The sequence below is a fragment of the Belonocnema kinseyi genome, chromosome 2 (genome assembly GCF_010883055.1).
Source record: "Belonocnema kinseyi isolate 2016_QV_RU_SX_M_011 chromosome 2, B_treatae_v1, whole genome shotgun sequence".
Lineage (NCBI taxonomy): Eukaryota > Metazoa > Arthropoda > Insecta > Hymenoptera > Cynipidae > Belonocnema > Belonocnema kinseyi.
Window position 1 is genome coordinate 66,768,983 of NC_046658.1, and position 17,056 is coordinate 66,786,038.

The 17,056-nt window shown below is 32.3% G+C and overlaps 1 protein-coding gene across 1 annotated transcript in view; it reads right to left on the reverse strand.

The window, feature by feature from the left end:
* LOC117167100 (cryptochrome-1) overlaps positions 1-12,383 on the reverse strand; it is a 36,183-nt gene extending 23,800 nt beyond the window's left edge. Inside the window, exon 1 of the mRNA XM_033351741.1 lies at positions 11,960-12,383. The gene's annotated coding sequence lies outside the window, so the exon portion shown is untranslated. The remainder of the gene's footprint in view (positions 1-11,959) is intronic.
* Positions 12,384-17,056: the final 4,673 nt, after the last annotated feature.

The following is a 17,056-nucleotide window of genomic DNA, read 5'->3' on the forward strand; positions in this document are numbered from 1 at the left end:
CCCCCCCCCCCCAGGTTCACTTTTCTTCTCTACGGGACTGCTTGTCTGTTACCTTGCGAATATATCAAGATGAAAATGAAGAAAATAGGAGGGGTGTCTTTCTTCAAACTGGATTTTTGTATTTAATTACTGAGAAATTAGAAAACTTCCATAATATTATAAGGTGAATATTAAATAAAATTTTGTTAATATATTTTATTATTGGTTGTGATCGATTGTAACTCTGCGAAAATTTTATGATATAAATAAAAATAATCAAAGAGGTGGTTTTTGGAAAATTCTACTTTTGTATTTATCTAAAATGAAACCACACATCTGATTAAAAAATGTATTGTTGGTATATTAAAATTATTTCTTCAAAAAAAGATCCTACTCCATCTTGACTCCAATGGGAAATGAACCACAAAACTTCTGATTTCCGGTCAGGTGCTTTTCCAATTAAGCTATTAGAGGGATCAGAATAAGAACTCTTAATTCAAGAAAATAACGCCAATTTTTAGCTAGGTGTTAGTAATACAAGTAATTATTTTTAAATTTTTATCTGCTATATCATCAGAGATTGTACTTTACCGACAGTAGATCAACCCTCTAAACCATGAAGGCAGAATATCTACACATATCGATCAAGTTAAGAATCTTCAATAACAGAAAATGATTAACGTCTTAATAAGACTAGATGGAAAATAATATTCTAAAATTAAAATTATTTCTTGAAAAAAAGATCCTACTCCATCTTCACTCCATTAGGAAACGAACCACAAAACTTCTGATATATTGGTATATTTTGGTATATTTGTTATAGTATAGTATAGTTGGTATATTTTTTATATTTTTAATTACTTTGAATGTTATGCTTAAAGTTCAGTTTTGAGACGAAAATTCAGTTATTTCAAAATAAACACTTCCTATTATTTTCATTTCCATCTTAATATATTCAATGGGTAATAGACAACCACATTCAATAAAAACATCTATTTAAAGAAATGTTAGACAATATTTATCATATGATCTTATAAGAATTTCTTCATTCCTTAATAATTAAATACTATTTACTTGGATTTTTTATTTAAACTGGTGTACCCAATTTATTACTGAAGCTTGAAGCTTCAAAAGAATTAGAAAAAGTATAATATGGTAAGCCATGTAATTGGATTTTCTAGAAAGAATTTTAGCAACAATATCAAATAGTAAATTTTTTATTATTGAAATAAACTTTCTTTCTTAGGAGTTAAAAAATGTTTCATACCTAGACGACTAATTTTTTATGTATTTAAATTGTAAAGGATATAAAGTGGAAAAGGAAAGTTCTACTAAGACATCTATCTGCAGAATTATGTGAAGAATTCCGATAATTATTAATAATTTTAAGTATTTTTATTGTTTTTAAATAAACACTAATATTATATTCACAAATTTTTATCAGAAAACGTTACATTATGAATAATTTTTCAATCTCTAACAATTTAGTCTAATATTCGGTATCTTTGGTGTAATAATTTCCCGAGATATCTAAATATTTAATGAAAAATTGAATATTATACTTAAAAATTTTGTTACTCCAACCAATAGAAATCAAGGAAGAGTCCAAGCACGTACAATCAACTGTTTCTCTGATCATCCAATTACGAGCTACGGCCACTCGAATAACAAGAGGACACAGATAGTGTACCTCTCGCCTCCACTTCAGCAGCCTCTGTTTTATTGTATTTCATAAAGAATGATTTTTAATTACAAGTTGTTAAATCAAAATAAAACTGTTTTTTCCCTGTTTCAGGAAAATTCCATCTACGAACTCGAAAATAATAAAATCGTTTCATTAAACTTTCAATTAAAAAAAATTATTTTTAAACAATTAAAAATATTAATCTTTATGTTAATTAAAATTATATATAGTTTATTGCGTAATTTTTGCAGTCAAGTTATGCAAGAATTTTATTTCTAGTAGATAGTGGTGCGGCTCAATAAGCCAAAGCTAAACGATAAATATAGAAAATGTGATGTAACGAATTTGTACTAAGTAGAGATCCATCATTCTCTACGTATTATTTTATATAAAATAGTACATAATCTGAAATATATCCACCATTCCATTTCTGGGTTATTAATCGAATATTTGTTCAAGCATTTCAAAATAATTGTAGTTTTCAACTTCAAATATGGGAATCTGGTGCTGAATAATTTACTTCAAGTGGTGAAAGGATTTTCGGCAATCCTCTCAGCGGACGTGAGTGGTTGGGAAACTCCGTAGGATGGCATCGTAAAATGTGTCGTAATTGCTCTCCTTTAGTCTCTTGAAGGGCAGTACCGAAACTTTAGGGGTCTTCCTATTGACGAGATTACATCTTGTGCTTTAACACGTGACCCCAGCCATACGATTAAAATAATTTTATTTCGCTGTCCAGAACCTAATATTAGGTCTAATAATCTGATCAATTTGTATTTTTTCTCTGGTATCAGGTATTTACAAACAGGTCTGATTATAAGTATTTAACGAAAGATAGAAGATAATTTACAAAACCATCCAAATAATTTATTCGAATTTTCTTTATTTTATTATTTAAACATAAGCAGATAGGATCGAGTACAAGAAAATTTATCCTTTCATTTATAAATGAAAAAATGTTTCGGGGAAATTTTAAGAATGTCTCATGAAAAAAAGCATTAGAGCAAATATTTTACAGATTTCACTCCTTAAAAACCAATTATTTCAAAAAATGTAAATGATCTCAAATTAATCTGAAAACTTAAGCATAAAAGGGGCACAATTATAAATTTAAGAGCATTTAAAATTTAATAATATTTCGAATTTGAATTATCTAAAATTAAACTGAAAACTTAAGAATAAAAGGGCCGCAATTATAAATTTAAAAGTATTTAAAGTTGAATACTGTTTCCGATTTCAACTAGTTTTAAAAATGAATTCTAAGTTGAACAATATTAAATCAATTTTTTTTTAATTAAACAGTTATGCAAAATATAATATTAAAGATTGCATTTACATTTGAAATTGTTTGGAATTCAAAATCTTTAAACTAAAACGTTGAAAATTGAATGATTTAAATTTTTAAATGTTTGATATTCGAACGTTTACAATAGTGTTAATTTAAAATCCCAAAGGATTAAACAATTTTTAACTAAATAATTGATGAATTTTGAAGCGACGACGTTGCTAGCCTTTAAAATAAATTCCTCAATCATTACATAATTCAGCCATTTTTTATTCGATGGTAGGATATTAAATTCTCGGCCTTAATGGTAAGCGTACATTTACAAAAACGTTATACATTTTTTCAGGAAATATAAACCAAAATTAACAGTTTTAAAGAAGAGTGCTTCAGAACACAAAATTTTAAGACATGACGTTCAGAATTAAGAGTTTAATTATTATACTTAAGTTAACAATAAATATAATAAAAATTAAGATATTTTATTATTTCACATGTCTGCAAAATTACATAGAATAAGATTCCTGCAAAATTAGACAACTTAAAATTGAAGTCATAAAATTTGAACAATTCCGAAAAATACATTAAAAACTGTAAGCTTTTGAATTTTGTTTCCGTCCTATTTTAAGGGGCTTAAAATTTTTGAATTTAAAATTGAAATACTTGTATCACTATTATATATTTGTCCTATTAATTTCCAATACAATATTTGCCGCGCGCGTATAAGTTCTTTATATGATAAAAAGCATCGCCGTCTAATCAAGATTTGAAATACCACCTTTTCCCTTCCAACTCCTTCCGAGCACCACCTTTTTCCCTTCACTGACTCCAACATACCACTGTTAGGAATTTATTATCTTCCCCTCCTTGACACTTATTCACCCTTCCCGCGCCCTTTTAACGCCCTCACTCATGCTATTACTCCCCACTTTCTCACTCTACTCATACCCCCAATACACATCCTTCTTCTGCACCAATAAAATTTTTTATGAAAGTATAGTAGGGTATCTTAAGTAATGTATTTTTTGTATTCCAATTCAAGCTTATATTCTTAAAAGATGTAGAAAGGCACCTGAAATGGATTGGATGGAATAAAATAAAACTCATTAATTAAGATACCTTTTGGCAGGGATTTGATTTTTGAAAACTCAATGATGAGATCTTTTTATGCCATAATATACATTGAACACCCAGTTTTAATGCAAGTCCCCAGGATGCATAAGGATAAATGGAAAAATATATCTCTGGATGCACTTGCGCGAGGCTTTAGGGACCCTGGTGGAAGACTCTGAAGGTCCCCATGTGAGACCTAAACAAATGCAGGAATTTTAAATTTTAGCTAAAAATATTACCATTTGTCACTTTAAATTGTTCAAATATTGGTGCTTTTTGATGACGCGGGGGGGGGGGGGGGGGGGGGGGGTATATACTTGCTCAGGCCGCAAAATCATCTACTAGCGTATTATTAATAAAGTTTTTACAAAGGAAAGAAAAAAACTTTATTCTAGATTGGTGCATGGAACCCCCTAGTATTAATACAATATATATATTAAAAATTTGTCATAAGGACAACCGCAGGATTTTACCGGGAGGGGGTGCTAATCTGAAAAATTGCACCCGCTCCCAGCGAAATCGCGGTAAAATTTCAGCCACAACCACGTCTCACGACCGTGAGATAGGTGGTTACAGTCTGATACGAGGTGTGTTCAAAAAGGTAAGTTGACTTTTCAATTTTCGCGGACTACGTACATTCAAGTTTAAAATTTTTTGTTTTGTTGTGTTGGTACACTCGTCACGATTTCTTCGGCGATTTTCTTCTTTCGAAAAAAATGGAGCAAAGAGTTTGCATTAAATTTTGTGTGAAAAATGGAATCCAGTGCTCTAAAACTCTTGAAATGTTGACAGTTGCATACGGTGAGTCTATTCTGAGTAAGAAAAATGTGTATAAGTGGTATAAGCTTTTCCAAAAAGGCCGAGAAGATGTCGAAGACGAACCTCGCCCTGCACGTCCCAGCACGTCAACAACAGATGAAAACGTTCAAGCAGTGGAAGAAATGGTGTTGAAAAATCGCCGAATTAACATCAGAGAAGTTGCTGAAGATTTTGGCATATCGGTTGGCTCATGCCATGCTATCTTTTCGGACGTTTTGCGCATGAGACATGTGTCAGCGAAATTTGTTTCAAAACTGCTTAATTTTGATCAAAAGATCCATCGCATGACCATCGCTCAGGAGATGTTGAATGAAGTCAATAATGATCCTGATTTTCTCAAAAGGGTTATAACTGGGGATGAATCGTGGGTATATGGTTATGACGTCGAAACTAAAGCCCAAACGTCTCAGTGCATCCTGAGTCTCCAAGACCGAAAAAAGCACGTCAAGTTCGGTCAAATGTGAAGGATTTGCTCACTGTTATGAATCAAAATATAATCACTCTGAGGAGTACATACACTGAAGTTAAAATCGGTTCCCCCAAATCGCCCCCTGGGGATGGGGACAATTTCGTAATCTTGAATGGGAACTTCTTTTTTTATTGCATATTCGGATTCTTTGGATTAAATGCGTATGATTTGTCTAAAACATTTTTCTCGTTTCGCGATAGATGGCGCTGTAATCAACGAAATTCAATTTTTCTTCATTTTACTGTTACTGAGAATGCGCGCTTACGATTCTGCAATAATCGAAATTAGTCTTAAAAGAAACTACTACTTTTAGCGTAACCCAGGAACAACGACGTGGACGTAAGAATTTTCTGTTCCCTACGGGGTGCTTGATTATCGTGGGTCCCCACGCCTCTCAGGATTCGCGGTACTCAGGGAATCATCTTTTAATTGAATTAAGTGCTCAAAATGATGACTTTCGGCTTCAATGCATTTATTAATCCGTAATTCAAATGAATTTACACAACGGAGAAGTGTATTTTCTTGAATTTCAGCACATCCACTTGTAATTTGGTCAATCATATTCTCACGTTTTCTTGGTTTTTCTTTGTACACTTTATCTTTCAGATATCCCCACAAAAAGAAATCTGGTGAAGTAAGATCTGGCGATCTTGCAGGCCAATTTACGGACCACCTTTACCAATCCAGCGACTATTGAAATTACGATCAAGAACTTCTCGTGCTACCGCTGATTAGTGTGCCGGACAACCATCATGTTGAAACCACATGTTCTGCCGTATTTCTAAGCTCAAATCTTCAAGCAATATTGTCAGTTCATTTTCCAAAATATGTTGATATTTTGGGCCATTTAAGCTGCCTTCGATAATGTGGGGACCGATCAGTTTTTTTGCCCACTAACGTTCACGTGCCCACTAACAAAAAGCTACCGGGTTTTGGAAATCAACGCCAGGAAGTTCTTGATGTAAAGAGACGTGATACGGATGAAATTGATTACGTTTCAAAATAATCCAAACACTGCTCTGAGACATTCCGGAATCACGAACAATTTATCGTGTACTAACATGAGGATTATTGGCAACTGCAGTTAATACAGCAGTTTTATTATTTTCTCCAGTGACCGTTGTTGTACGGGTCTTTTTCGTAGGTTAAACACTTCCATCGTTAGTAAATTTTTTTATTAGTACGATCAAATGAAGCACGTAACACAATTCTATTTAAAAAACGCTGAGCGTAGAGATTGACAGTATTATCAATATTTCTTCTAGCTTCTCCATACACCAGAACAATTGCAATTTTTTCTCCTACTGTTAGATACTTTATTGTAAATTAGTATTCGGAATAATCTTTGATCTAGCTAAAATGAGTTTTGTCTTAAATGTATTTTTTCTAATTTACGGTATTTAAGGAAAGAAAAAAGTAAACACTTTCGTAATCTTTCGATAGCCTCCGCTGACCTCAATCTACAATAAGGCCAGTGATAAAATTTAGGAATATTCAGGGAACACTGTTAATGTAAACGTATTACTTAATAATTACTTCTCAAGAACGGACATACGTTTTAGCATGTTTTTCAAAATAATAATTACCAAAGAAATCCGAAGCTCTATTATCCTTATTTTTAACCGACTTCAAAAAGAAGAAGGTTCTACCTATGTTCGTCGCGATACTTTTTTTATGTACGAGTTTTTATTGCACTCGTTCAACGATTCTGTAGCGATTTAAAAAATTCTTTTTTCCGTGGTCAGTCATGTCACAATGAAAATGGTGAACTTTTTATTGTCAATGTAATGCAGAATCGTAAGCGTGCATTCTCAGTAACAGTAAAATGCAGAAAAATTGAATTTCGTCGTTTGCAGCGCCATCTATCGACAAAAAGAGAAAAATGTTTTAGACAAATCATACGCATTTTTATTCAAAGAATCCGAATATGCAAATAAAAAATAGGGGTTCCCATTTAAGATTTCGAACTTACCCCCATCCGCATCCCCAGAGGGCGGTGTAGGGGGACCGATTTTAACATCAGTGTATGTACACATAATGATAAAATTTTTATTCACAAAATTTTTTCATAGAGTGCCTATTTTTCGAGATATTTGAATGTTTCAAGTTAAAAAAATCACCCTGTATAATATATATATATATAACTATTATTTATATTGGTACCAAATAAACTTTTCCCTATCGATATTGACCATATTGGTATTAAAAAGCATTGACTATGTTTCGATGTGAGTAAATAATATTAAAGCCTCTCTCTATAGAGCTATATTACGAAATCCCCCATTATAACCCATATTCCAATAAAATTTTCGCATCAGAGATGAGATAGCTACTAAAACCTATACGCGATGGAGAAGAAGTTCAACAAAAGAGAACTAAAAGAGAGTAATATGCATGGTTTGAAACTCATGATAGATTAGCTGGAAAAGTTCGACTTCTGGCCAACAGGGATGGAAGGGGGCTGTCGTGTTTTGAAATTCAAATCCGTAAATGGAAGTAAATAGTCGAGGAGTATAAGATGGGTGAGTTCTGGATTGGCAGGTCACACAGCTGATATCAGATTGAAGCCTGAGGAACCTGTAACCTAGGGTATACTATAGCGTCATCCATCGAAGCGACGAGTAATGCGATTCTCGATAATGGTACGACGAAATTGCTTTGGCTGCAGGAAACGCAACGAGCTGCCAGGAGTTCAGGTCTCACTTGTGGTGACTCGGGCTTGAGTATTGCAGTTCATTCAATTACAATCTCTCAATGCGTTCGATTGTTGCTTTACGACTATCATTCTAGAATTATAGGTATACATAATTAAAGATAAAAATTTCACAAGAAAATTATGTATACAAATTATTCGTAATAAACATTAATTTCCAGATGGCTTCCAGTTGAAAAATCATGCCATCGAAAGTTACCCACGCACACTAAAAACTCTGGGGTTAATTTTGTTGTAGGTAATTTCAAGATCGTGTTCTATCTCTCTCATTGTTGGGGTACGAAACTCATCGATATTTTTGCCGCAAAACTGTAACAATAATTGAGTGTAGGTGACGTTTCGTACCCCAAGTCCGAGGGAAACGATACCTTGTGAAGTCGTAACATTCACGCTTCCAAGACTAATTTTTGTTGCAGGTATTTCGTACCCTGAAATTGGCGTTAGATCAACACTTTGTTTTCATCGCGCGTGTTTGATCTTAATTCAAATATTCATGAGAGAAACGACCATTTTCAAATTGAGAAAAAAACTTTAAACTGTAACTACTTCAAAAGGGAGCTTTTCAAACTGCAATGAACGATGTATTTTACAGCTCAAACAAATTCAAATCACACGCAAGAAATCGACCATTAGGCGAGGAATTCTTGTTTATCTCGATTAATCCTGCAGGAGCAGCTGGAGATAACAGAATAGGTGCTGGGTACAATTCCTTTAGTTCTTCCCATAAATCACAAATAGAAATACTGTTTCAGCACATTAAGTTAGTCTGATATTAAACGGATGACGAAGTTAAAAGTGTTCGTTTTGCAATATCAATTAATTAACTACCTTGAGGAACCTTGGTTTAAAATTTATTTATATGTTACAACTAATTTTGGGACTAATTGCTAAAAATAAATACTTATCTAACACATTATATACATATATGTTCAGATTGACGAAAGGAAATTATTCGCGAAACTATTTTAAATAATTGTTTAATTGTTTTCGTTAGAAAATATACTATATGTAATACATTTTATTCAATATTACATGACGCCTCACCTCTATTACTCCTTCTCATCCATCATCAAACTCTCCTGCAACTGCAAGTCTCTATTCTCTCTTTCACTACCAATACCCACTTTCTCTCACTCCATAAGCTTCATATATACCCTCTCCAGCTGACTTATCTGTCTCTTCATCCCAACCCATCCCACTTCTCCCTAACCACTCTATCCTACCCCTCTCAAATCTCTACCCCTCTCATTCTCATACGTTTAAATAAAATACATCCCTGTAGCCGCAACCTCCTCCCTCCTCTTCTGCTTCCATCCCCCACAATTAATAAATCTGCCTGCCGCCTCACTTATAGAACTGATGTTCCCAAAATCCCTACGCCCTCTTCAATATGGGCCTCTCCCTCCACCCTCACTTCTTTTCCCACTATCCTACTCATCACCATAAACCCTCATGCCATTCCAGCCTAAATGGCATTGTTATCGGCAAAAGAAGAGGATCTTATATGAAATGTAGACCTTTGATATAAGGGTTATGCTTAACAAATCCTGATCATTCATTTCTCAATGTGAACGTTTTTTTAATCATTTGTAGTTTTTTAGTTATTACTATTATTGTCAAATCATTTATGAAGAATAATCTTTTTAGCAAGGCAATTTTTATTAAATTCAACCTGGGTTCAAATCTAGCGGAGCTAAAAATAGGATATTTTTCGCAAATGATTTCGTAGCAATAGTAATTATTTAGAAAGAACAGAGCATCAAAAAAACTATAAGGGGCTGATGAAGTATTACGACATAAGCCTTGCGTTGGGACTTCAGCTGTCGTGTGATGCCCACGTTAATTTTTATATACAGTCACGTAAAACTGGAATGGCCCCTACCATCAAGAAATTAACTGTTCACACTGCTCGACAATATTTTACAAACGAAAAAGAAATTCTATTAAAAATAGGCAAATCAATAAAATCTTCAAACTGTCCAGAACCGGATGTTTTAAAAAAAGTTGAAAACATATCACAAAGCTTCATAAAATATCACCGAATAGTGAAATTCTGCAATAATATTATTTATAATTAAAGATTAACTTGCTCAAAGTTCTGTAGGCTTTTTCAGACTTTCTCCGTATCTCGCGTTGCTTTGCTAAAAATAGGATTTTTCTCATACACTCGCAATTTTTGTTTTTTAATTTGATTGTTTCAATGGAACGTTTGATTGTCCAACACAAATTTTCTTCTTTAATCAAACAAATACTCCATTTGCCAAAAGATTTCATTAAAACAACTAAAAATATTATTTGGGTCAATCAAATATTTTTAAATAAGTTAAAAAAGACAAGTTCTGGCAAAAAATTATTTTGGATTTGTGATTTTTTATAGTATTTATTATAAATAAAGCAAAAACGTTAAGTCCTATTAAAACGTGATCTTAGTAATTTGATAAAACTTTTAAAAAGGTGCAATTCTTCTTTGTTACTTTCTTAAGTACCTCACGAAGTTTGGCTAAAAATTTGAATTTTTGATTTTTTCATAGTATCTTTAGTAAATTAAACCAAAATGTCAATTCTTAACAAAGAATAGTTACAAGAAAAATGATAGATCTTTTAAAAAGCTACAATTGTTTATTTTCACTTTTTTACACAATTGTTGTCGTTTTGCTTACAATTAGACTTTTTGACATATTCATAGCATAAGAAAATTATAAAAAGTAAAATTCTATCAATTTTATAAAATAGTAGCTTTTATTCTTCTTCCAAACTTTTTTTGCGCATCTGCCGTCATTTGGCGTAAAATTGGAATATTTTATTTTTGTATAGCATTTTCGATTAATAAAGCACGAACCATTGGTCCACGAAGGGTCGTTAACGAGCTCTTTCTTCCTGCTAGAAATAAAAAAGTGGGCCAAAGCTGGATTTGATCCGCTCATTTTTTTAGAGTTATCGTGTTTATGGACAAACAGGCGTCATTATCAAAACTTGATTTTCGGCTTCAGAGTGTCTCAAACAGTGGAGGTCCGTTGAAAAACTCATGTATTCAATTTCGGACGATTCTAATACTTTCTCAATCTTAAATGATAAGAATGTAAAAATAGTGATTTTGCGTTAGTCTTTTTCAATTAAAGTGATCACATTATTTCTGAAAACATTAATTTTTTAGAAAAAATCTTTCCGTGAAACTGCAAATTTGAAAAAATAGAATATTTTGAATTTATATTTTTATTAGAATCGATAGCTTTCAAAGCAAAATAGAACCTGCAAGTTTTTATACATCAGCTCTTTTTTTCGAACTAAGGAAACTCAACTGGATTTGCATTGAAATAAACCGTATTCTGGTTCATGCCTTTAGATGAAAATAAATCAACTCTCAACCCATGTAAAGTGACGTCTTCTGTTGAAATCTGCTATCTGGGCTAAGGGAGATGCTTTCTCGTTTTAAAAAATCAATCGTTGAAATGAATTTAAAAATTCCCAAATATTGTAATTAAATTTTTAATACTTGATATCGAATGGAAATTAAACACGGCATTAGCTTTTTTATGCAGTGAAGAGGTTATCAAATAAGATCCGGTATTGTTTGTATCAGGACTAATTAATAACCCAAAGTCAAAATTAGTTTACTTTCTTAGTTTTTAATAATGCGCTTTCGTATAACATACGCTGCGTAAATGATTTTTTTCGAAAATTTGAATGTGTATACGCAAATTACGCATATTACTACCAACAGATGAGAAACATTAGAAACACCATTCTACCAGTTATTGCATGCTTGCGTTTAGCATGCCGGCTAAAACATTTACCTGCTAAATAAGAGGTCAATGCAATTTCGCTAAACCACACATTATACATTATACATTCACAAGACTAACTTTACAATAAAAAAACTATACATAGTATTATGCATACTTATTATATTTCTAGATGAAATCTCTGCATATATAACGATCTCAAACTCAAACCATCAATCAAACTCCATCAGTCTAGAAACCTACGAACTCCAGGTCGTCACTGACACTTTATTGTAATGCAAACGAATAAAAACAATCCGAATTCAAATTTAAAAAGTATTGTTCCTTCAAATTACAAAACAAATCATTAAAAAAAAACACCAAGTATTTCTCACGATCTAATAGCAATATTAAGGAATCGAGGAGTAAGAATCTGAAGAATCCACTTGTTGTTTCGCGCTTCCGGGTTAAACTGTACCGCGAATTTGTACCGATCCGTTTCCACATGTATGGGAAAATTTACGTGACAATAAAAATAAATTGATTTAGTTAAAAATTAGTCCTCCTAGAAGAAACTTCCGATCGCAAAAGTGGAATATACTAGAATACACCTTGAAGCTGGCGTTCAGGGGGTAATAGGGGCAAGGGGGTGTCTTGCGGGGGCGAAAGAGGGGGGCAATCCACGCCGCATGCAACGTGACCGCAGATTTCGCGAGCAATCCGATTGGTTAAATTGGTCACGTGGTTTTAAAGTCACGTTGCAGTTGTCGTGGTCTTTTGCCCAGTTGCCTCTCACCGAGGCCGTGGACTCCTTCTTACTTGCCTTACAACTTTTCCTTTATTCTTTCTAATGTATCTCCTTTAAATTCGAGAAATTTCACATTTCACTTGAAATTTTCAATTTTTAATTTGATACTCTTTGAGAGTATAATAATTTCAGGGCGTCAAATTTTATAATCTTTTAATTACATTCCTTATAAAAATATATTATAAAAAAATCATTATAGACCTATAATGATTTTCCTGTAATGAAATTGCTATAATTTTTCCGCGATTATAGGAATATTTACAGGACAAATTCTATCAAAATAATTATAGATATGAATAATATCTAAATATTGAAATAATTAGTGTAAAAAGTAGAACAAAGTATACATTAATCCTTTATTTATAAGAAGATTCGTTTAACATTGTGGATATAATGAAACTTAAGGCTAACTATGATTATCTTATAGTTTTTGCAATAATTATTTCAATATTGTAATATTATCCATTTCTATCATTATTTTTCAATAAAACTGCTTCAGCCTGATGCCCTCCAGCCCACTTTTTATCAAAAGTCAGTTTCCAATAAGACAAAAAAAAGGAAAAGAAGCCACCTCAATCATTAAAGTGAGAATTGTATATTTCAGTAATCAGGCAATTTTGTATCTAATAAAACTCATTATGCAGATTTTTCTTAATAAAAGATTCTAAATATCACGTGAAAGATTAAAAATTTTAAATGACGGATCAAAAAAGGAGTGATCACCGTGGTTTAGTAGATCAATCATAATATGGATATCTCACATATTGCACGAGGTGCCCTCCAATTAGCAATAGCGCCTCTTGTTACCAACTTTTCTACATGCTATTTACTTTTTTCTACATGCTAGGCACTTTTTTGTGCCTAAAATTTGGATATTATAAAATTCTGTTTTTTATGTATTTTTATCATTAGAAATATTTTGTTTCACAAAAATGACTATCTAAAAAACCTAATACCCTATTTTGTTTCCTCATGACTTTCCCATTACTTTTTTTGTAGTATTTTTTCTTATTTGAAAACTCCTAGATGTTCAAAACATTTTTTAATGCCACTTAAACAAAAATAACAATAAAAAACAGAAATTTAAGAAACGTATTATTCACGAAAATAAGAAAATTATGAAAATAAGAATTTTTTGACACATGCAGTTTACTAACACGTAAGACCCAGTCATACAAAATTCAGGTCCAAATGAATTATATTTTATACGGTGATTTTTCCAAGGAAAATAATTTTTTTAATATTTCAATTTCATGGAGTCAACTTTTGAGAGTAAAAGATGTTTTTCATTTTCAAAAATGGGGAAAGAATCAGAAATCTCAATTATTGGTATTTAAGAGGATTTTTGAATTTTGAAGGGGAAAATAGGGAAGAAAGGGGGCTAGATAAAAGTGGATGTACTGTGGCAAAAAGTATATTTCTAATTGGAATATTACTTCGCCATTTGACTTCTCAATTTTTAGTGCGATATGCGAAATCTGTGGCTTAAAAGAAAGTTTGATACAAATCGAATAATTTTTTCACAAATGATGCCACAAGTGACAAATTTTATATGGATCAAGATGATGGCCTGCCTGAACAAAAAAATATATATATGTATATATATATTTCTTATTCATAAAATTATCAATTTTAACATATTAAGTCATAACCCATGAGTTTTTGAAACTTAAATTATTGGTTTAAAAAATCATGAAAATTCTTATGTACACCCTAACAAAAGGAATTTTTACAGTATCATTTTTTATTTATTTATCTTTATCTATTTATCTATCTTTATTTTATTTATTTTTATTTATCATCAAGCTAAAACCTAAAATATTTATTAATAAAAATGTTTTATAGATTCAAAAAACTCGGTGGATAGAACATAAACTCCCACTCTTTTATAAAATTGAAAATTTGATTTTTACCACCGTTTAAAAATAAGAAAATGTACCCTCGAGCTCCATTTTACCTCCATTTTTATAGGACCTAATAATATTTTTTAATTAAATCTTTTTTGTACTGATTTAACAACTTAATAGATAGTAAGGAATTCCTTGCCATTTTAAATGAAGAATTTGATTTCTTCAACATCCAAAGTTGAGAAAACCTTCTCGGAACCTAATTAAATTTTCTCATAAAACTTTTCAGGATTCCTTGAAAAAATTACTACAAAAAGACCATATAAATCATTTTTAATCACACATTTTATAAATAGATCAAAATTTGTTTTTCACTGTTTTATAGAGCATATATAAAGCATAGATAGGGCAACATGGGAGGACCGTGTAAAAAACAAAGATATAGAGGGCGCCTGGACAATGTTACGGGATATCCTTGTTAGATGTACGATCGAAGTGTGTGGTACCGCAGTTGTAGGAAGAATGTCTGGTGATGCGTGGTGGAATGATGAAATTGAGGCTGCCCAAAAAGCAAAGAGAGAAGCGTACAAGACATCTTTGAACATCGCAGGTCTTAGCAATAAGAAAAGAAATAGACGTAGAAATGATTATAGACGCGAAAACAGGATACTCAAACGATTAGTTAAGGAAAGTAAAGATACAATTAGAGCAGAAGAAGAGATGAAAATACAAAACGACTTTGAAGGAAGCAAGAAACTACTTTATAAAAAAATGAAAGGAAACAAAAGTACAGAATTTGTCAACATGAGAAATAGTAGGCGGGAAATGGTATATGATGTTAGACAAGTATGCGTTATGTCTTCATGGTTATTTATATTATTTATGGACAAGTGTTTAAGAATGGCTCTCTTCGACGAAGAGGGTGTGGATTTCGAAACAATAAGGGTACGTGGGTTAGCGTTCGCAGATGATAAGGTTGTTATGGCAGAGTCTATCGAAGACTTATAAAGAATATTGAATAAACTAGATACAAGCATGAAGAGCATGGGCTTCAAAATTAACGCAAATAAAACAAAAACAAAAAAGGAAAGAGTGAAAAAACACTATGCAGTATTTTATTAAATGATGAGAGAATTGAACAAGTTGATAATTTTTTATACCTTGGTAGCTTATTTACTAGGGACGGAAAGATAGATGAGGAATTAGATAGACGCATAAACGAAGGTAAGAAAGTTATTGGTAGAGCAGGTCCCCTTATCAGAAGTAAAAATATATCAAATAAAGCTAAAATGGCAATACATAATTCTATATTTGCACCGACTGTACTATACGGTAGCGAGACGACTTCGTGAGGTTCTTCGCCTGGGGTGATTGCTAAAGAGATTGATCAGCAACCTGGGTTGGAGCTGTGTTGCGGAACGAACGTGTTATTTACTTAAATAACACGAGAATTCTGGATCAATCTGAAAATTCTCTATCTCTTCCACACACTACTCCTTTCCCCTACCGAATGAGTCACGCCTACCCCGAAAGGAAAATGGCTTAATGGTGTAATAATTTAAAGTGGCGCATATGAGCGCATTTGAAATCTTAGACGAAGAGATCATTATAAATGTTTATTTTGCAATTCAATTTATTTGGAGATATCGTCGGGTGGTGAATCGATAACAATTAAAAATGTGGGGGTTGATTATGGTTTTTTGTCAATTTTAAAAGTGGCGCATATGAGCGCATTTGAAATCGTATCCAAAAAGATTATTATGCATTTTTATACTGCAATTTAAGTTATTTGGAGACATCATTAAATAGTGGATCGTAGCAAGTGGTAATGAGGGGGTTGATTATGATTTTTTGTCAATTTTGAGAGTAGCGCATATGAGCGCATTTGAAATCCTAGACGAAGAGATCATTATAAATTTTTATTTTTCAATTAAAGTTATTTGTAGATTTCATCGGGTGGTAGTTCGATAACAATTAAAAATGAGGGGGTTGATTATGGTTTTTTGTCAATTTCAAAAGTGGCGCATATGAGCGCATTTGAAATTCCATCCAAAGAGACAATTTTCTATTTTTATACTACAATTTAATTTATTTGGAGATATCGGATAGTGAAGCGTAACAAGTGCTAATGAGGAGGATGATTATGGTTTTTTGTCAATTTCGAAAGTGGCGCATATGAGAACATTTGAAATCCTATCCGATGAGTTCATTATGAATTTTGATACTGCAATTTAAGTTATTTGGAGACATCATTGAATAGTGGATCGTAGCAAGTGGTAATGAGGGGGTCGATTATGGTTTTTTGACAATTTTGAAAGTGGCGCATATGAGCGCATTTTAAATCTGAGACGAAGAGATCATTTTAAATTTTTATACTGTCATTTAAGTTATTTGGAGATATCATATGATAGTGGATCGCAACAAGTGGTAATGAGGGGGGTGATAAATGTGTATAATGCAATTTTATTTATTTGGAAATATCATCGGGTGGTGGATCGTAACAAGCGGTTGTGTGGGGGTTGATTATGGTTTTTTTTGTTAATTTTGAAGGTGGCGCATATGAACGCATATGAAATCCTCTACGAAGAGATCATTAACATTATTATTTTGCAATTAAAGT